Source organism: Macaca mulatta, chromosome X, assembly GCF_049350105.2.
Source record: "Macaca mulatta isolate MMU2019108-1 chromosome X, T2T-MMU8v2.0, whole genome shotgun sequence".
In the NCBI taxonomy this organism is placed as follows: domain Eukaryota; kingdom Metazoa; phylum Chordata; class Mammalia; order Primates; family Cercopithecidae; genus Macaca; species Macaca mulatta.
Window position 1 is genome coordinate 142,097,695 of NC_133426.1, and position 22,642 is coordinate 142,120,336.

Sequence of the window (22,642 nt, forward strand, 5' to 3'; positions counted from 1 at the left end):
TTGCATGACCCACTTGAATGTTCTTTAGAATATTGTCAAAAATTGCACAGACATGTTTGTAATTAAATCAAACTATTTTTTTTCCACCCTGTGGCACTACAGATTGCATGAGCATAGAAAGGGAACAATTGCCAGCTTCCCTCAGAAGGAAGCAGTGGCCTTCTCAGAAAATTGCAAATGAGACGTTTTTAAGTAATAGGCCTGTGGCACCCATGTGTCCCCTCCACGTGCACGACGCTCAGGGCTCTGCAGGTGCAAGGTCAAATCCTGCCTTTATTTTAAATTTAGATATATCGGTCATCATGGATGTTTTGTATTAATTTTGATTTTTGAAAAATTATGGCAAACTACTACTCATCTTGATTACCAAGTGCCTTGTTTTCCCCTAAAATTTTACCTCATTCGTCTGAAACTAGTCCTGGCCCTACCCTGCCTGCTTCCCTGCAGGCTTCTCACTGTGTGACGCCCTGGGCCACTCCCACAGGCAGGCAGATTCTCTGCTCATTGCAACCAGAGGCACCCTGATGCATAAGATGGTGAAATGCCAATCATGTGACCTTTTCACCATCATCTCCCCAACGTCTAGGAGAGAACCAGCACTAGAAAACCCTCAAGGAACATTTGTTGAATGAGGGAAACATCATAACGAGTGTCTGAGGACTGCTTTAAGCTCCTGATGGGAAATGACTGGTGTTCCAACAAAGTGGCTTTCAAAAGTCTTTAGAATAAAGGAATTACAGAAACACACCACTCTTGTGGCCAGGGAAAGCAATCTACCCAGACACGACTGTCAAGGCCACAAGGAACGTCAGACATCAGTTATCCCAGGATTGCCATTTTCCAGAGATATTACAAATGAGGCCCCAAGAAGGGAAAGACACATCCCAGGTCATAGGCAGCTAGGGCTGGAACAGAGTCTAAGAAGCCAAATGTCCAGCCTGCCTGCTGCATAGGGCTGCTCCTTGGCCAGACCCAGGAGCCTCAAGTATTTGGGGTGAGAGCCTCTCTGCTTACTGAGGGAAGTATTTCGGCAAACGCACCCTCACCAGGTGCTTCCACTCTATTCTTCTAGCACAAAATACGGTTCAGCAAGTCCAGAAATGTTTTCCCCCTTGTCCAGTATTATACCGAGATAACAACCTTATACAGACAGCATAGTCCTGTAAAAATACTATATCAGGCCAATTTTACATAACAACTCCCTTTTGTGTAGACAGATAGATGTTTAACATTAGATAGATATTTAACATTATATATGCATTTATACTCACACAGAAGTTTGTGTGTGTGTGTGTGCGTGTGTGACGTCATGTGAATGCCTTTTTCTCTATACATGTTTTTTAAAGATCATGAGGAACTGTTTGCTTTCAGCTGGCAAGGCCAGGAAAACCCTTTTCCTTCCTACCTCAGTCTTATATCAACTCTCTAAGTGATACAGGTAGGAGGCAGAGAAACTCCAGGCAGACAAGGGTGGGTCCTTGGTGAAACCCACCCTCAAGCTGAAAAGCCTGAAGTGAAAACTTCCATCCTATCTTGGCCACGTCCTGCCAATTGGTTCTTTCTGAATAATGTCTTTTTACCAATTGAATGTTGCCTTTTCCAAAACTACCTACGGCCCACCCTGCCCATTGTCCCATGTTTGTGAAGACCCCAGATTCATCCAGTAGAGAGGAGAAGCAGCTGGACATCAGGGAGAGGTGACTTGACTTCTGACTTGACGGCTAGACGTCGGGGAGAAGCAACTTGACTTCAGAGGAGAGAGGCAGAGAGGCGATTTGACTTCAGGGGAGAGCAACCTGCCCTTCCCCTCCCCTTTTCAGCTGCCTTCTCTGCTGAGAGCTACTTTCATCGCACAATAAAATTCTCTGCACTCACCATCCTTCGATTAGTCTGCGTGACCTCATTCTTCTTGGGTACCAGACAAGAATTTGGGACCCACCGAGTATTGGTACCCAAAAAGGCTGTCACACTGGCCCTTTGCCTTTGCAGCCACCCCCGCAATGAGGCAAAGGTCCCACTAAGCTGATAATACACTGCTGTCCGTGGATGGCGGAGCTAAGAGAGCATTGTAACACGCACTCTCAGGCCTTGGGGTTGCAGGCAGTCCTACCCGGATGGTGCCATAGTGCCTGCACGGAGTTTGCTCCTGCCAGTGCCAAAGCAACTGGCCGGTTACCACACTCACTTGCCTATGTGCTGCCTCCCATGAGGGATGGGGTGCAGCGGACCCAAGGAAAAGGTGTTTGCTCCTGCTGGTGCCAAAGTGGCTGGGCACCCCTGTCATGAGTCCTGTGAAGGAGTCAGGAAAGCATCCTGCATCATAAACTTATGTCCCAAACTAGTCCTTAGGGATCTTGATCTCCTTTCCTTCCCACCATGTGACACCATTACTTTGCATTGATGACATTATGTTGATTGGGCAGGACCTAGCAACTACTCTAGACACACTGATACATACTGACATGACAATCAAAGTATCAATTTGCACACAAAAAAAAATCAGGGGCCTTTTACTTAGTAAAATATTTAGTGGTCAAGTGCTCAGAGGCATGTCAGCATAGTATTTATCAGGTGAATGGCAAGTTGGTACATCTCACCCTTCCTGCCACTCAAAGGGGACAGGCAAAATAGTGGGCCTCCTTAGGTTCTGATTATGGTAACATGTACCTCATTGAGGTGTGCTGCTGTGACTTACCTGCTAATGACTGGAAAATCTGCTACTTCTGAGTTTGACCTAGAAAAAGAAAAAGTGCTCTGAACCCACTCCGATGGCTCCAAGGGAGGTCCCTTATGAACAGAGTTGTCTCAAAAGCAAACAATAAAAAAATCCCTAGGCCTGGCTTACTTACTATTCTTTCTTTATAATGGGCTGGCAGCACGTGTATTAGTTTTCTATTGCCACATAACAAATTACCTCAAATTGGGCAGCCTAAAACAACGCATATTTATTATCCACACTTCTGCAAGTCAAGACCAGGAAGGCTCAACCGGCGTCTCTGCTGGGTGTCTCCCAAGGCCAACTCAAAATGTCAGGCCGGTTGGATGCTGATGTGGAGACTGCAGAGTAATCCACTTCTAAGCTTATTCATGTTATAGCTCATTTAGATCTAGTTTCTTAAGGTGGTAGGAATGTGGCTCCCATTTCTTTGCTGGCGGTCATCCAGAAACTGCACTAAACACCTAGGGCCACTCTATACCTTCTTGGGAGCATGGCTTTACCCTCAAAGCAGGCCTGCTGTGTCACATCCTTCTTGTGCTTTGACTCTCTTACCTCTTCTTCTGCTCCTTGGTAAGGAAAATGCTGTACTTCTCAAGGATTACCCTGCCAGGTCTGGCCCAACCGCACCACATTCATGTCTCAGGGTCAACTGACTTGAGACATTAATTATCCAGCAAAATCCAACCATAGCAGTACTTGGATTAGTGCTTGATCGAGTATACAGGAGAGGGGAGTCTGGGGAATCAGACTACAGCTGTCTCAGCTCGAGCTGCTATCACAGAATACCACAGACTGAATGGCTTCATCACCAGACATTTCTTTCTCATGGATCTGGAGGCTAGAAGTCCAAGATCAGGGTGCCGGCATGCTCAAATTCTGGTGAGGTTCCTCTTCCTGGCTTGCAGTCAGCCACCTTGCTGCATCCTCACATTTTGAAGAAGCGTGGAAGAACAAATTCCCTTTTCTCTAATTATAAGGGCACTAATCTCATCATAGGGACCCAAACATCATGATCACATCTAAAGCTAATTACCTCCGAAAGGCTCCACCTCCAAATATCGTCCCATTGGGAGTTAGGGTTTCATCATATGAATTCTCAGAGGACACAAATACTCAGTCTGTTCATAATGCCTGCCTACCACAAAAGCCAGAAGTGGACAGCTTCATTACGACAGGCCCAACTGGGACAGCTCTGAAGGACAGTGGGGAAGGGAAATCCTCCCAGAGGGAAGATGTTTGAGCAGTGCCCCTGTGTGGAGGAGAGATGGCCAGACCTATCAGTATGTATCCATGTATAGGCGGTGTCTCCTTTATTGGCTGTATGTTCAAGGACTTTGTGGACACGTGATTGGAAATTTGTGACAACGAGGTCTGGGAAAAAATATGTGGACAGACTAGTCCAAATGGATATACAATGTGAAGATACTTAGGTCTCATGAGAGTTCTCGGCAAAGGGTAACCTCAGTAGAGCAGAATTTTAATAATCTGAAGGATAAAGTACCTATTATCTAGATATTAATCAGCCTCTTTCCCCAACACTGGTGTCATAAGCCCATGAGCTCACAAAGTGGCCAAGGTGACAGGTATAGAGATTATGCTTCAGTAGCATGGACTTCCATTCACCAAGGCCAACCTGGCTACAGTTGATAGAGACATGAGACAGCCAAGGGTCCTGGGTGAAACCCCTTCTTCAAGCCTAAAACGGCCTGAAAGTTGAGAAACTCGACTGCTGCTCCCGAATGAAACCCACACCCAGAAGAAGAACTGGCACTGTTTGCTAGCCTTTTCCCAGCTGATTCTTTCTTCATAATGGCGACATGTGTACTGGGAGAAGGGTGTGGGGCCAAGGGAAGTTTGCGTCTTGTGCAGGGGTGGTGGTGGGGAGCCTGGTCTCTTTGGTTCCCGTGTGGCGGTCCAGAATCAATCTGTGAGGTGGGGGCCTGTTAGCAGGACTCCCTCTCGCTTTGCTGAGAGTTTTTTTTTTCCTTCCTATTTTTCCTTTTCAACCAATAAATTCAGCTCCTCACCCTTCAATGTGTCCCCGAACCTAATCTTTCCTGTTCGTGTGACAAGAACTCAGTTTTAGTTGAACTAAGAAGCAAAATTCTGCAACATAGTCATTGCTGAGAGTACAATCTTCTAGAACGGAGGGCAACACTGAGTCTCTTATATGGCACCTGTCTCCAGTGTGATTAGCCAGTTACCGGATGGCGGGTGATTACACTGGACCACTTATACTATGGAAGGGACAGGACTGTGTTCTTGCTCAAATAGACACTTATTCTGAATATGGATCTTCCTTCCCATCCACAGTAATTTCAGAAAATAAACATTTGTGCACTTAGAAAATGCTTTATTTACCATCATGGTATCCCACACAGCATCACCTCCAAAAAAGGCACTCACTTTCCAGAAAATAAAGTGCAGTTATGGCCCCATGCTCATGAGAAATCACTGGTCTTATTATTTATATCTCCCTATCCCCCATCATCTTTTTAAAGACACGATACTGCCTTGGTCTCATAGTTTTTTTATTCCAAATCAGCCTCCCAAAGTGTCCCCCATTATGTTAAAGTGATTGGATAAACAGAAACGTGGAATGACCTTGTACAACTCAGTTACACTGCTAACTAGGTGGCAATACCTTGCAGGTCTAATAAATTACTTTTAGGAAGCAGTGTTTGCTGTATATCTGCATCCAACATAGCCTGCTTTTTCTCCAGTTGTCAGGATTCATTAGTCTTAGAATGAAGGGGTATAACTGGGAGTGTCCCTACTCACTATTCACCTCAGTGATCCACTAGAATACATGCTTCCTGTCCTTCCTACTTTAGGCTCTCCTGAACTAGAAGTCTTAGTTCCAAAGGAAGAAATGCTTTCAACAAGGGACACAACAGTGACTCCATTGAAAACAGATTGATGCTGCCACCTGGCCATTTTGGTCTCTTCAGCATCTTCCATCTAGAGGCAAAGGAGGGGGTCATCTACTGGCTGGGGTGATAAACCTGATGACCAAAGGGGGATTAATTGCACTACACCAGGGGCTAAAAAAGAGTACGTCTGATACATCTAGAGAGCTTCTTAGTGCTCCCATGTTTATTACACTTAACGGGAAATTACAGCAACCCAATCCAGGCAGGATATCTAATGATCCAGACTGTTCAGTAATGAAGGTTTGAGCCATCCTGCCAGACCAAGCATCATGACCAGCTGACATGCTATCTCAGGGCAAAGGGAATGAGAAATGGAGAGAAATTCCAGCTACAACAATGTGAGCTGCTGCAGAAATCAGGACTGTAATACTAAATACCTTGGTGAGTTATTAACTCATGCCCCTCCTCAGGCAGAAGAACAAACAAACAAACAAAAGCGTGGCTTTTATTAACAGAGATTTATTAAATATAAAAAGCTCCCTCCTTTTTTCTTAGCTTTTGGAAGGGAATTCTCTTCAATTCAAAATTATAGGAAGCTTCAGCAATAACCTATTCCATCCTACAGCATCTCCTTGGGTTTTGCACTAACACAATTATTTTTTTCTCATATGCTTAACTTTTCTGAGATGGCAGTGGGAATCTATTTCTTTAAGTGCCTTCTCGAGTTGTTGAATTAAGACAACTTTTTAAAACCTGAAATGAAAGAGGTATTCCATTAACCAGAGGATATCTACAGCATCTATGAGATGTAAGAGGTAGTAGTGGATACAAAACAGAATTTACCATCTACATGCAAATAGAAAATGCATCCTCATGGAAAGATACAAACTAGAAAAATACAAAGTGAGTCAACTGAGGGCCCACATCCACTCCCAGATTATGATAAATTTGGAAGGCTCCATGGCATTGGAAGAAAGTGTGAGAATAAGATAATACCAACTTAAATGCCTGTGGAAATAGCATGAAGTATGATTTAGGGCCGGCTGTGAAGTAAGTGCCTTATTTCAACCCACAGGTATATCCCACTGACGCTCAGCTTCTAAGAAATTATTGCATAGAGCAAGAGGACATGACAGGTGGTATTCTGAGACCCCTCAAATAGAGCTTAAGAAATATGATACAACAAAACCACCTTCTCCCCTTCATGACACTATGCATGCATATGGAAACCAAGTAGGAAAATTCAATTAAAAACTGAACATACACAGATCTCTGGTACTCATGGCCGGAATACCAGCTCCTGCCATATTAGTAAGCCCTGATAGAACATTTGACAAGACGTTATCTGGTTGCGGTTGGCTATTTTCCATCCTCTCTTCATGGACATTGGGATTGGCGATAGCATCTGGAAACCAAATGCAGAGGTTGAGCTGTGAAGTAAGTGCATTATGTCAGCCCCACAGATATACTCATCTGATGCTCAATTTCTGGGAAATTATCAAAGAAAGCAGGGGAGGATAAGCCAGGTGGCCATCTGATACCCCTCAAATTGAGGCTAGGAAAGAATATACAAAAAAATTACCTTCTACCATTCATGAAAATATGCCTGCTTAGAGAAACCAAATAGGACAGTACAACTAATAAGCAGACATACACAGATCCCTGGTACTCATGGATGAAATTCCAGCTGCTGCCATATTACCAAGCCATGGTGGAGCAGTTGATGGGACGTTATCAGGGACTGGTTGATCGTTATTTATCTTCTCTTCACAGACGTTGTGAATGACTGCAACATCTGGAAACCAAATGAAGTGGTTGAGCTGGAAACCAAATGAAGTGGTTGAGCTGTGAGGTAAGTGCATTATATCAACCAAAGAGGCATACCCCTCTGATGCTCAGTATCTAGGAAATTATCTCACAAAGAAGGAGGATATATCAGTTAGCAATCTGAGAAAACCAAGTAGGACAGTACAACTGAATAAGCAAACATACACTGATCCCTGGTACTCATGGGTGGAATACCAGCTGTTGCCAAATAAGTAAGTCCTGGTAGAAGAGTTGACAAGACGTTATTAGGTAATGGTTATTTTCCATCCTCTCTTCATGGACATTTTGAGTGACGGTAGCATCTGAAAGCCAAAGGAAGAGGTCGAGATGTGAAGTAACTGCATTATGTCAACGCCACAGGTATATCCCTCTGAGACTCAGTTTCTAAGAAATTGTTCCATAACACAGGTGGTGATCTGAGACCCTTCAAATTTAGGCTAGAAAAGATAATATGACAAAATCACCATCTTCCCTGCATGACACTGCATGTGTATGGAAACCAAGTAGGACAGTACAACTACTAAACAAACATGCACTGATCCCTGGTACTCTTGGATGGAATGCCAGCTCCTGTGAAATTCATAAGCCCTGATGTAACAGTTGACAAGAATGTATCAGGTGCTGTTTGGTCAATTTTTGTTTTTTCTCCACAGACATTGTGAGTGATGGTAAAATCTGGAAACCACATGAAGAGGTTGAGCTGTGAGGTAAGTGCATTTTGTCAGCCCTACAGGTATATACCTCTGATGCTCAGTTTCTAGGAAGTTATCTAAGAAAGCAGGGGAGGCTATGCCAGGTGGCCAACTGAGACCCCTCAAATGGAGGCTAGGAACGAATATACTACAAAACCACCTTCTACCCTTCATGAAAATATGTATGCATATGGAAATCAAGTGTGACAGTACAACTAATTAATAGACATACACAGATCCCTGCTACCCATGGATGGAATACCAGCTGCTGCCATATGAACAAGCTGCAGTGGAACAGTTGACTCGACATTATCAGTTTGGCATTGGCCATTTTCCATCGTCTCTTCATGGACATTGTGTGTGATAGTAGCATCTGGAAACAAAAGGAAGAGGTCAAGCTGTGATGTAAGTGCATTATGTCAATCCCACTGGTATATCCCATTGATGATCAGTTTCTAGAAAATTATCCCATAAAGCAGGATAATACAACATATGATGATTCGAGGCCCCTCAAGTTGAGGTCAGGAAAGATAATTCACAAAACAACCTTCTTCCCTTCATGACACTATGCATGCATATGGAAACCAAGAAGGACAGTGCAAGAAGAAAACATACCTACACAGATCCCTGTTACTCACTGCAGGAATACCAGTTCCTGCCATATTAATAAGCCCAGATAGAACATTTGACAAGACATTATCCTGTTGCAGTTGGCTATTTTGGATCCTCTCTCCATGGACATCGTGATTGATGGTGGCAACTGAAAACCAAATGAAGAGGTCGAGTTGTAAGGTAAGTGCATTTTGCCAACCCGACAGGTATATACCTCTGAGGCTCAGTTTCTAGGAAATTATCACATAAAGCAGGAGGATATACCAGGTGGTGATCTGAGACCCCACAAATTCAGCTCATGAAAGACAATACAATAAAACTACATTCTTCCATTTATGACACTGCATGCATATGGAAAAGAAGTAGGATAGTACAACTAGTAAACAAACATACACTGATCCCTGGCACTCAGGGGTGGAATACCAGCTCCTGCCAAATTAATAAGCCCTGGTGTAAGAGTTGACAAGACGTTATCGGGACTGGTTGGCTGTTATTTATCTTCTCTTCACGGACATTGTGAGTGACGCTAGCTTCTGGAAAACAAACGTAGTGGATGAGCTCTGAGGTAAGTGCAGTACGTCAATCCCACAGGGATACCCCTCTGATGCTGAATATCTAGGAATTTATCTCATAAAGAACTAGGATATACTAGGGAGCCCTCTGAGAACCCTCAAATTGAGGCCAGAAAACATAATACGACAATACCACCTTCTTCCCTTGATGACAATATGCATGAATATGGAAACCAAGTAGGACACTACAACTAGTAAACAAACATACACTGATCCCTGGTACTCATGCCCAGAATACCAGCTGCTGCCAAGTAATAACCACTGGTTGAACAGTTGACAACATGTTATTAGGTTGGGGTTGGTCATTTTACATCTTCTCTTCATGGACATTGTGAGTGACAGTGGAATCTGGAAAACAAATGAAGAGAGTGAGCTGTGAGGAAGTGCATTATGTCAACCCCACAGGTATACCCCTATGATGCTCAGCTTCTAAGAAATTATTGCATAAAGCCAGAGGACATCACAGTTGGTGATCTGACATCCCTCAAATTGAGCGCACGAAAGATAATACAACAAAACCTCCATCTCCTCTTCATGACAATATGCATGCATATGGAAACCAAGTAGGACAATCCAATTTATAAGTGAACATACCCAGATCACTGGTACTCATGGCTGGAATAACAGCTCCTGCCATATTAATAAGCCCTGTTGGAGCAGTTGACAAGACATTATCAGATTGGGGTTGGCCATTTTCCATCTTCTCTTCAGGGACAGTGAAGGTGACTGTAGCATCTGGAAACCAAATGAAGAGGTTGAGCTGTGAGGTACGTGTATTATGGTAACCACTCACGTATATCCTTCTGATGTTCAGTTTCTAGGAAATTATCTAAGAAAGCAGGGAGGATATGTCAGGTGGCCATCTGAGACCCATCAAATTGAGACTAGTAAAGAATATACAACAATACCACCTTCTTCCCCTCAGTACAATCTGGAAACCAAACGAAGAGGTTGAGCTGTAAGGTAAGCGCATTATCAGTCCCACAGATATATCCTTCTGATGCTCAGTTTCTAGGAAATTATCAAGAAAAGCAGGGGAGGATATGCCAGGTGACCATCTGAGACCTCTCAAATTGAGGATAGGAAAGAATATACAACAAAACTGACTTCTACCCTTCACGAAAATATGCATGCTTATCGAAAACAAGTATGACAGTACAACTAATTAGCAGACGTACACAGATCCCTGATACTCGTGGATGGAGCTGCAGCCATATGACCAAGCTGTGGTGGAACAGTTGACAAGACATTATCAGTTTGGGGTTGGTAGTTTTCCATCCTCTCTTCACGTACATTGTGAGTGATGGTAACATCTGGAAACCAATGGAACAGGTTGAGCTGTGAGGTAAGTGCATTATGAAAACCTCACCGGTATATCCCACTGATGCTCAGTTTCTAGGAAATTATCCAATAAAGCAGGAGAATACATCATGTAATGATCTGAGTCCCCTAAAATTGGGGCCAGGAAAAATAATTCAACAAAACAACCTTCTTCCCTTCATGACACTACACTTGCATGTGGAAGCCAAGGACACTACAATTAATAAACAAACATACACAGATCCCTGGTACTCGTCGCTGGAATACCAGCTTCTGCCATATTAATCAGCCCTGATAGAACATTTGACAAGATGTTTTCCGTTTGCAGTTGACCATTTTCCTTCCTCTCTTCATGGACATTGGGATTGACGGTAGCATGCGGAAACCAAGTGAAGAGGTTGAGCTGTAAGGTAAGTGCATTATGTCAGCTCCACAGGCCTATCTGTCTGATGCCCAGTTTCTAGGAAATTATCTAAAAAAGCAGGGAAGGATATGCCAGGTGGCCATCTGATACCCCTCAAATTGAGGCTAGGAAAGAATATACTACAAAACCACCTACCACCGTTCATGAAAATATGCCTGCTTATGGAAACCAAGTAGGATAAGTCCAAATAATAAGCAGACATACACAGATCTCTCGTGCTCGTGGATGAAACTCCAGCTGCTGCCATATTACCAAGCCATGGTGGAGCAGTCGGCAAGGCATTATCAGGTGCTGGTTGACTGTTATTTATCTTCTCTTCACAGATGTTGTGAGTGACTGCAGCATCTGGAAACCAAATGAGGTGGTTGAGCTGTGAGGTAAGTGCATTATGTCAGCTGCACAGGCATACCCCCCTGATGCTCAGTATCTAGGAAATCATCTCATGAAGAAAGAGGATACACCAGTTAGCAATCTGAGAACCCTAAAATTGAGGCCAGAAAAGATAAAACAACAAAATTACCTTCTTCCCTCATGACACTATGTATATAGTGCATAGTGGAAACCAAGTAGAACAGTATAACATGAGAGCAAAATTACACTGATCCCTGACACTCATGTAGGAAATATCAGCTGTTGCCATATTAATAAACGCTGGTGGGACTGTTGTCGCGACATTACCAGGTGCTAGTTGGCCATTTTTTATCTTCTCTTCATGGACATTGTGAGTGACGCTAGCATCTGGAAACCAAATGAAGAGGTTGAGCTGCAAGATGTGTGTTTTGTCCCATCCTCCCCCAGAGGGACAGCTATGTATTCATCAGTTTCTAGGGAATTATTTATTTCATGAAACAGAAGGATTTACCACGTGGAAATCTCAGATCTTGCAAATAGAGATCAGGTAGGTAATACAATAAAACTAGCTTCTTACCTCTTGGCATAATGAACACGTGCGGTAAAGAAGTGCGACAGCAGAATAAACATTCACAGGTTTTTGTACTCATCATTTTGTGTCATCTTGCTGTCCTTTACATTTCTCATTTGATATTATTTGTACAGTTCACCTATAAATGCCATGCTGTGTGCAGCAGGAAGCCAGACTAAGTGAGCCCTCCTTAACTTGCCTCCTTTCTACCTCAAATATTCTGAGAAAATAGAGGTGGCTATTGGAGTTGAACACTCTTATCTCCACTCAATCATCACACATCTGTGTTTTTATATGATTCTACAGATCCTTCCCTTTTGTCTAGAAAAAGTGACTTTCTTTTCACTCCAGGTCTGACATCTCTTTCATTTATTCATCATCTGTGATAGGCAGCATGCCAGGAGCTGGGGATCAGCAGTAAACAGCCCAGAGAGCAACGTTGCCTGCCCTTGTGGAGCTCACATCCTCATGGGGCAGTCAGACAGTACATGCACAATGAGCAAATGAAGCAAGCAGCACTGGGCTGGTGTTGGGGAAGCAGTCCACAGGCCTATGGGAGACAGCAGCAGAGGGAGCCTCAGGGGAGACTGCTGGTTTGACAGTGTCTTCTGAAGAGGTGCCACTGGGCAGGCCTTGGAGAAGAAGCAGAGCCTCCTGTGCAGAGGCAGAGGGAGAATTCCAGGCTGCGGTGAGGCCAAAGGTAGGGGATGGAGTGGGGATGGACCAGGCACTACAGAGCTGAAGGACAGAGGCAGAGAGAGCCAGGAGGAAATGGATGGGACCTGTGTTAGGAGAGGGTAATAGATGCCAGGCCGTGCAGAGAGGCTTGCAGACCAAAGTCAGTTCAGGATCTGTTCTGAGTGCTTAGGAGAGTTGAGGATGGGTTTTCAGGAGGGACATGGCATGATGTGATTTACACAGTTATGTGATAACTGACATAATTATCTAGCCACATGGTTAGAGAGTATGTGATAAATGAGTGAAGATTAGAAAAACAGAACTAAGAAGGTATTCTACTAGCTTGGAGAGAGATCATGGCAGTGTGCACTGGAGGGATAGAGAGAAATGGCTGGATGCAGAATTTATACTGGGCACTGACTGCTGGACTTGCTAAGAGATGGGAAATGAGAGAGTAATAAAAGAATCATAAGATAACTCATAAGTGACTTTAAGTATTTTGACTTGAACTACTAAGTAAAAGTACATCAGGGGTGTTCAGGAGGTGTTAGGGAACTGACTATGAGAGCCGAGTGCTGCCAACTCTTCCTGAATCTGCTTCAGTGACCTTATGTTGAGAGTTTGAACTAGGCCATGGTGGGATTATATGCACTATGGATAGCTGCAAACTCTAAAAACCAGGACTTCTAAATCCCCCATACCTGTGAACATCTGGTTGTTACACTCTTGTGGATGTTTCACTTAATGGACAGTATCTTTAACTGAAATCGTGAAGACTAAAAGTAGAGTATTTTTGGAGAGAGGGAGGTCAGAAATTTGAACATGTAGGGCCAGTTGAATTTTAGATGCCTATTAGACAGCTAGTAGAGATACCACGTGTGTAGCTGCATTTGAATCTGGATTTCAGGAGCAAGTTGTAGTCTAGAAGTATAATGGTGAGAGTTTTTTTAGTGTGAATCATTTAAAATTCTAAGACAGCATGGCATCACCTAAGGAGATAGTATATTGAAGGGAAGAAGGCCTAGGATCATGCTAAATATGTGAAATATTTAGAAGTGGGAAGGCAGAGGAGAAAAACAAAAAGGAGAAGGAAAACGAGTCTCAAGTAACACGGTAAGAAATCCAGGTGTCTCGGGACCCAAGAAGCTTTCCGTGCGGGAGGAAGTAAACAACTGTGTCACATGTTGTTGAGACATTAATGCCAAAATGCAGCAAACACTGGTGACCTTGATGATAGTAGTTTCATGGAGTACACTAAGAAGCCAGACTGCACTGGGTTAGAGCGGAGTGTGAGGACAGGCAGAAAGTGAGCAGACACATCCTCTTGTTGAGCCCACCATCCCCTTCTGCCCCAGGAACCTGCTTCATTCATCTAACGCAGCAACTCCAAATTGTTGCACCTAATTAGAACCTTGCCCTTCCACTTGCAAATGTGCTCATATCTGTTCATCCCTCAAGGACATGACTACAAATGTCCTTTGACATGGTTGAGGCCCAGAGATTGCATTCCCCTACACCTTCCTGTTTGTCTAGTCACAGGGACATACTCTTCCTTCTCTTAGATGAAGAGTGTCTCTTGGATTTTCTGGAATGTTTCTTTTTGCTTTGAAGCCCTGTTGCAACTTGATTTACTTCATCACCCCTCATTTACTGAAAAACATCAGTGAAAATATTCCATTAAGGTCAAATCCAACCATTGCAAAGTCACAGTCTTCATATGCATACACAGACATCCATTTATATAGTTAATATAAAGTTTTAGTCACAGGTCAAAGATTTATCATCACTCAACACACGTGATGCTCTCAGAAGAGGCAAGCTAATTTTAATCTAGTCTCAGTGAAACAAGGGAAGGTAAAATACAAGTTGTTATCCAAAGTCAAACATGGTACAGTCATGATTAATAGAATGCTTGGGGAATGAGTGGTTTTCATCAACTAAAGGAATAAACACATGATTATCTCTCTAATGAAGTATGCATCATTTTGTCTCAGCCCTTGTTAGGGGACAAAAAAAAAAGTCTTTCTTATCCTTCAGTGCTTTAAAGCTACGTATTAACAAATACTGATTAATACTTTATTAGATGATACGTATAGATAGTGAAGGGTAGGATAGATTGAAAAGGTAAATGTCCCCACACATGGTGTTCCCAGACATGGTGGGAACATTTACCTTTTCAATCTATCTTACCCTTCACTATCTATATGTATCATTAGGTATATCATATAGATATATACAGATGTCATTATATCTATATGCATCACTGTCTATATTTATCTATATGCTTAATTCCCCAAGCATTCTGATTAATCATGAGTGTGCCATGTGTGACTTTGGATAACACCTTGTATTTTACCTTCCTTCGTTTCACTGAGACTAGATTAAAATCAACTTGCCTTTTCTGAGAGCATCATGTATGTTGAGTGATGATAAATCTTTTTTTCCAACATGTTGATCTTGGAGTCAGGCAGGGGTAGGGCATGCTTTGCAATGTTGATGGTAGATAAAACATGAAATTCAAGGGTATTGTAGGTTAACTAAAAGCTGTTTTCATCAAAGGATAACCCAAGAATATGCTCCTGACTACCAGAGGTACCAAGAAGAGCTGGTACTACTTCTACTGAAAGTATTCCAAAAAATTGAAAAAGAGGGACTCCTACCTAACTCATTTTACGAGGCTAGCATCATCTTGATACCCAAATCTGGCAGAGATACAACAAAAAAAAGAAAACTTCACGCCAGTATTCCTCATGAACATCGATGCAAATATCCTCAATAAAATACTGGAAAACTGAATCCAGCAGCACATCAAAAAGCTTATTCACCATGATCAAGTTGGCTTCATCCCCAGGATGCAGGGTCATTTCAGAATAGGCAAATCAATGAATGTAATTCATCACATAAACAGAACTAATGATAAAAACCACATGATTATCTCAATAGATGCAGTAAAGGCCTTTGATAAAATTCAACATCCCCTTATATTAAAAGCTCTTAATAAACCAGGTACTGAAAAAAATACCTCAAAATAATAAGAACCATATATGACAAACCCACAGCCAATATCATGCTGAATGGGAAAAAGCTGGAAGTATGCCCCATAAAACTTCCACAAGGCAAGGAGCCCTCCCTCACCATTCCTATTTAACATAGTATCAGATGTTCTGGCCACGGCAATCAGGCAAGACAGAGAAATAGAGTATTCGAATAGGGAGAGAGGATGTCAAATTATCTTTGTTTGCAGATGACATGACCCTATATCTAGAAATCCAAAGATAACTTGCTGAAATCTATAGATATTTTTCCCTGTTCGAAAAGTACCCTTACACACAAACTTGGTGTACAATTTCAGAAGTGTGACCAGCCTAAGATCTGATTAATTTAGTGGACAGATGACCCCACTTAAAATCACCAAAATGGGTACAGAGGGTTTGTGGACGGATGTCAATTATCCTGGACACTGTCAGCTTTGTTATTTCCATATTAACAAGGAATTCTCTGCTGAACTCACAGCGGTAAGCAGTGTCATATAGTATTTGTGTGTGCAATCTCTGAAATCTCACAGACCTAGGTTCTGTCACTTTTCCAATTGGTTAAACCTCTGAGAGCTGCTTAAATGTGCACTCCACGATTCTATTTCCATAAAATGGGCATAAAACAGTATCTAACTCATGGCACTCTTATAAGGATTACCAGAGATAAAGCACAAAGAGGATAGTGTATGTGCTGGTTAATATATACTTTCCTTTAAGCTTGAAAAAAAGTAAACTTGTGGGATTCAGTGAAAGTGGGCATTCTAAATATTAAAATATTCAAAGATAAACTACTCGTGCAATAAACACCTTCCTACAAACTAGACTTGATAGTTTCAAAATCAACAAAGGCCAAGACAAAAAACTTGTCTGGTTTCAGCAGACCAAATTTCCTACTAGTTAACTTGTCTAAATGACTGCTACTTGCAATATCATAAGCATTTCTATATGTCTAAGTCCTCCTTTATGAAACAAGTAATTTGTTATTCCTGAAGTTTTAAATTGATGTATTTAATACAGGCAAGCAGAAGGAGAGGAATGATGGAAATTAGAGTAGAAGAAAATCAATAAAATAAAAGAAAACCAGAAAAATCAATGAAATCCAAAGTTGGTTTACTGAAAAAGTGAAATAAACCTAACAATCTTTTAGCTTGACTGACCAAGAAAAAAAGAAAGGACTACACAGATTATCAAAATCAAGAATGAAAGGGGGGGTTATTAATACGGACCTTATAGAAATTAAAAGGAATATATTATGAACAACTTTATGCCAACAAAATAAACAACTTAGATAAAACAGAAAAATTTCTAGAAGACAAATTACTGACTCAAGAAGATACAGAAAATTGAAATAGGACTAAAGAAAGAAAAAGGATTTAATTAGTAAATTAAAATCTCTCCACAAATACAAACCAAGCCATGGTGGCTTTGCGTGCAAATTCTGTAAACATTTAATGAAGAAATAATACCAATGCTTAGCAATATCTTCAAAAAAATAACGGAGGAAGAAACACTACTTCATTCTATGAAGCCAATATTACTCCGCTATCAAAGCCAGACAAATATATCACAAGATATATTTGCCTGTCAGCTCCAAATTCACCCTTTTATCCCGCTGTGTGAGAAGGTTCTGTGTTCCTCTGCCTACGTCCACTGTACAGTTGTTACCGAAGGCCGCCTTTAGAGGGCGCCAGAGTCAGCGAAGGGGAGGGCTGCGCTTCCTGGTTCTCTAGGCTGGCACCCGCTGAGCGACAGGCTTCTCCTACGGACTCTGGCGCCCCACACAGGTCCCAGTGTTCTGTTGGAGTAGGGTACGCAGTGGCCTGCGGCTTCCCTTCCTTCCATCGCCCTTGGACCGTATGTGATCCGTGCTTGTGGTGAGACGCCTCCCCATGTGCATCACTCCCAGGCGCCCTGGGGAGTACATTTCCCACAACTCCCAGAGTGCAGGTTTCTAGAAAGTTTCAGCAGTGGTGAGGCACCATAACAACTTTATTGCCATTTTGTGGGGTGCTGCCACACTCCTCTGGCAAGATCAGGATTTTAAAATTTTTTATTATTTATTTATTTTTTATGTTTGAGACAGAGTCTTGCTTTGTCTCTCAGGCTGGAGTGCAGTGGTGGTGAACAGGGCTCACTGCAGCTTCCACCTCCTGGGCTCAAGCAATCCTCCCACCTCAGCCTCCAGAGTAACTGGGACCACAGGCATGCACCACCATACGTATTTTTTTGTAAAGATGGGGTCTCACTATGTTGCCCAGGCTGGTCTCAAACTCCTGGGCTTAAGCAATCCGCCTGCCTCAGCCTTCCAAAGTGCTGGCATTATAGGCGTGAGCAACCACGCCCAGCAAGGTCAAAATATCAATATTGGCGATAAGATGAATGGGATGGAATTTCAACATTGGGGGGTTGGGGGAGGTTATTTGAGTATTCCATTTAAGATCTGTAGTGGAGAGCTCTTTCCAAGGCACTGTATCTCAGCAGTGTTTCAGGATAAACTTTTTGGAAGGTAATCTATCTAAGCTCTGGGTTAAAGGGATCCTTCCCTGGATACTACACCTCAAATTCCCGAAGGTAGATTTCCAATGACTTCTGCCAGTGTGGCACCCCAACAAGTTCTCTGGCGTACATTGAGTAACAGCTGGGTCTATCCCATTTGTGGGCTTCAACCCTTGGTTGTGGTGGTGGTGGTGTGAGTGTTTCCTCATATGCTGTCTTCAAGCCCTACAGAGGACTGTCATGGGTTCTTCTATCTCAGCATGGAGGTGATGAATCTTCCTCTGGGCTTTAACTTACTTCTGGGAGAAAGCTCTTAGCTTCCCTGGGTGACCTACCTCAACCCTACGTGAATGTTTCCTTGTGGGCTCTGTCTCATCCCTTTTGGATGGGGCTGTTTCGGAGGTGCTGTATCTTAGGCCCGGAAAGGATTTTCCATAATGCTCTATCTCAGTCCAGAGGGGTGACTCTTAGGGGCTCTCTCTCAGCCCTTGGGAAGGAGACTTTTCCTTGGTTGTTTCATAACTGCAGTTGGAAGGCTCTTCCCTGGGTTCTCATCATAATTATGTTAGGGGATGCCTTCCTTGGTTGCTCTATGTCAGCCATGAAGTGAAGCAGCTTCCTTGGATACTCTGTTTCCCACCTCAGGTAGGAGAGGACCATCCCTTGGATGCTATATCTCAGACCTGCAGGGGACTCTTCCTTATATGCTCATCATAGCTGTGCGTGTGTGTGTGGCACTTTCCTTTGATATTCGATCTCGTCCTCGGGTGCTGTATATCAGCTCTGGGGTTGAGGTTTTTCCTTGGATGCTCTATCTCAAGCCTACAGTGATGCATCCTTAATGTTCTAACTCACCATTGCTGGAATTTTTCTTAACTTTGGGGAGTAGAACTTTCCCTTGCGAGCTCTATCCTTTAGTTGGGGAGTTATTCTTTGTGGTATTTTAACTCCACCACCAAGAAGTTCGTACTTGTGTGCTCTGTTTCCACTCTAGGGGAGGGAGAGTACTTGTATTTTGGGTGCTCTATCACTCCTATGAGAGGGCTAAGGTCTTTTTTAGGTTCTCTAATTCATCTATGGAGAGGACTCTTCGGTGGGCCTCTGACTCAGCCCTGTGGGGAAGACTCTTCCCAGGAGCTCTAGCTCAGCTCTGCCATGTTGCGGGGGCATGGGAAGGGGAGGGACTTGGTCTTGGATGCTCTATCTCAGCCTAGGCAGGATTTGTCCTTGGGTGCGCCTTCTCAGCTTTGAGCAGGAAAATCTTCCTTATGGGATCAAACTCAATCCTTGGGCGATTCTGCCTCAGGTGCTTTCACTCAGCCAAGGAGGTGGGTTGGCTTTTTCTTAACTGTTCTATCTCAGCAATGTCGGGGAGGTGGGGGGTGGAGTGGGGAGGACTTCTTTGGGTGCACTATCTCAGTTGGGGATACTGACCACGTCTTATATCTGCTCTTTCTGTATTTAGAGTTCTCTTTATTTCTTACTAGTCAATTTCTTGTTACTCTGTTCCCCTGTTATCGTTAATAATTCTCAATATTCAACTTTCACTGTTTGAATTACTGTGTGGTTTCTCTCTCTTGATTTGATGAAATCTGAAACATAATGAGTACTGTGGATAGTCCTGGGCTAGACCCTTTAGCTGAGATTAGGGAATTTATCTGGTCGTGCCTTTGGGCTAAAACACAGCGCCCTGCTTCTTGCCAAAGGGAAATGATACGAAAGTATAATCCATGGCATGCATAGACTTCACAAATTGTGAAGCTACCACCATGAATGATTGTGATGAAGCACCAACTGAAGTGCTGGGGAGCCAGTGTATCATTCTGGCATTCTGGAGCCAGGGTATCAATCTGGTTCCAACCGCATAGGAGTTGCGGTTGCACCATATTTACACAAAACATGGTATAGACTACCGTTAGTTTTAGCTATTCTGCTGGATGTTTAGCCGTATCTCATATGGCTTTCATTTGCCGTTCTCTGATGTGAATGAGTTGGAGCAACTATTAATATATTTAGTAGCCAGCCATTTGTATATGTCCTTATGAAGTAACTTTTCAGGCCCTTTTGCCCATATTTTATTTGGTTATCTTTTTCTTAGTGATTTGTAGGAGCTCCAAATTCAACTCCTTTTTCAGATATAATATATAATATGTATATATAAAATGAATATCTTCTATGAATCTCTTGTTTGCCTTTTCATTCTCTTAATAGTATCTTTTGATGATTAGAAGTTCTTAATTTAATTAATTCCAATTAATCTTTCTTTTTTATGCCCTTGAAAACCTTGCCAACCCCAAAGGCATGAAGATGATGTCTCAAGTTTTCTTCTAGATTTCTGACACATCTCAAATGAATTTTGGTATATGTAATGAGGTAAATGTCAAGGTTCATTTTTCCCCTGTGTTTACTTAGTGGACTTATTTAAAAGACTCATTTCCACCAGACATGCAGTTATTTTTCTGTAAATGTGTATTTCTTTTTTTACTTTTTAAAAATTTTTTTCAACTTTTTAAATCTTTCCCCTTTTTATTTGCTGTGGAGTGGTCACAATGCTCCATGGAACAGAAATGTGAAGACCATCCCCAAACCAGGTCCAGGCATCTTCTCTGCAGGAGGCCCTAGAGTCATTGCCATTGACTGGCCAAGTTTCCAAGTATAAGGGAAAGCCAGGGGAAATGACCACTTTCTTTTTACCTCTCGGTTATGATGCCTTTCTGCCTCTGCCAAGCCCTGGCTCTCTGAGGTCCAGTGTTAAAAAATAAATTAGGCTTCCCTGGAATGGAACTAGCATGGGTCTGGTCTGTGTCCTGTGAGTTTCCAGGTACAGGTGCATTCTTCTCTCTCCGATGGGCAGCCATGCAGATTGGATCCAGACCCTAATACCGTTATCATCATCATCATCATTGTCTGTCATCACTGTCAACAGTCAGGAATCAGTAAGTCCTGTAAGTCAGGCTAAGGGAGCTGGAGGCTGATGGACAGACTTGGAAAGCATGTGCACCCGGAAAGCAACTGCAAGTTGCAGTGCACAAACCGGAGGCAGTAGCCAGCACAGAGTCCACTATCCCCTTCTGGGGAAGAGATGATGGTGGTTTGGGGAAGGAGGAAGAGGAGAGAAAGCTCCAGGACTGAGAGCTACTGGGAGCAGCACAGATTAACTGAGATAATGTGAGGAAAACACCCAGCGAGACACGGGCATGTATCAATTCCTCTGTGAACAACAGAAATTTCTTTTTTTTTGTTAGTGTTGTTTGTTTTAAATAAACTGCTGCAGCTGTTGAGAAGCCCCTGCCAGTCTTAGACTATGTGCAGAGGGCCTGGTTTCCTTCATGCACAGACCTGGGCCCCTGGGAGGGATGAAAGAATAGAAGAATTCACCTCCAAACCTGAGGCCTGAGTCACGAACTTTAAAGGAGAAGGGGGAAATCCACAGAAAGGTGGAGACAGCAGCCTCCCCTGCACGGCTATGTGGGACTCACCACCCAAGGCACAGTTTGCTTCCCATCCCAGGGCACCAGGTGCCACCGTGGCTGGAGCCCTCATTCTACACACGAATCAAACAGGAACTATGACAGCTTCTGGTTGATTAATATGTGTTCATTCTGAGAGGTGATAATGTGCTAGCAGCCCTCACTCTCAGCGCCTCCTCAGCCTGGGCGTCCAGTCTGGTGGCACTTGAGGAGCCCTTCAGCCCGCCACTGCACTGTGGGAGCCCCTTTCTGGGCTGGCCGAGGCCGGAGCCGACTCTCTGCTTGTGGGGAGGTGTGGAGGGAGGGGCGAGGGCGGGAACCGGGACTGTGCGCGGCCGCTCACAGGCCAGTGCGAGTTCCGGCAGGCCTGGGCACGGGCTCGGCGGGCCCCACACTCGGAGCGGCCGGCCGGCGCCGCCAGCCCAGGGCAGTGAGGGGCTTAGCACCCAGGCCAGAAGCTGCAGTGGGTGCGCCAGGTCCCCCAGCAGTGTTGGCCTGCTGGCCCCCCGCGGTGGGCTCCCTCGCAGCCCGAGCCTCCCGGAGGAGCACTACCCCCGGAGGAGCACTCCCTCTGCTCCTCAGTGCTCCGTCCCACAGAGGGATGAAAGAATAGAAGTCCACAGGCACGGCTTGGGACTGGCGGGCAGCTCTGCCTGCAGCCCCGGCACAGGATCCACTAGGTGGAGCCAGCTGAGCTCCTGAATCTAGTGAGTACTTGGAGAACTTTTATGTCTAGCTAAGGGATCCTAAACGCACCAGTCAGCACTCTGTGCCTAGCTTAGGGATCATCAACACACCAATCAGCTCTCTGTGTCTAGCTCAGGGTTTGTAAATACACCAATTAGTACTCTGTGTCTAGCTCAAGGTTTGTAAATACACCGATTGGTACTCTGTATCTAGCTAACCTAGTGGGGACTTGGAGAGCTTTTCCCTCTAGCACTCTGTGTCTAGCTCAAGGATTGTAAATGCACAAATCAGCACTCTATGTCTAGCTCAGGGTTT

At 43.6% G+C, this 22,642-nt stretch overlaps 1 pseudogene; it reads right to left on the bottom strand.

Moving 5' to 3' along the window:
* Window positions 1–6,325: 6,325 nt before the first annotated feature.
* LOC712121 (uncharacterized) lies at window positions 6,326–14,304 on the bottom strand (annotated as a pseudogene).
* Window positions 14,305–22,642: the final 8,338 nt, after the last annotated feature.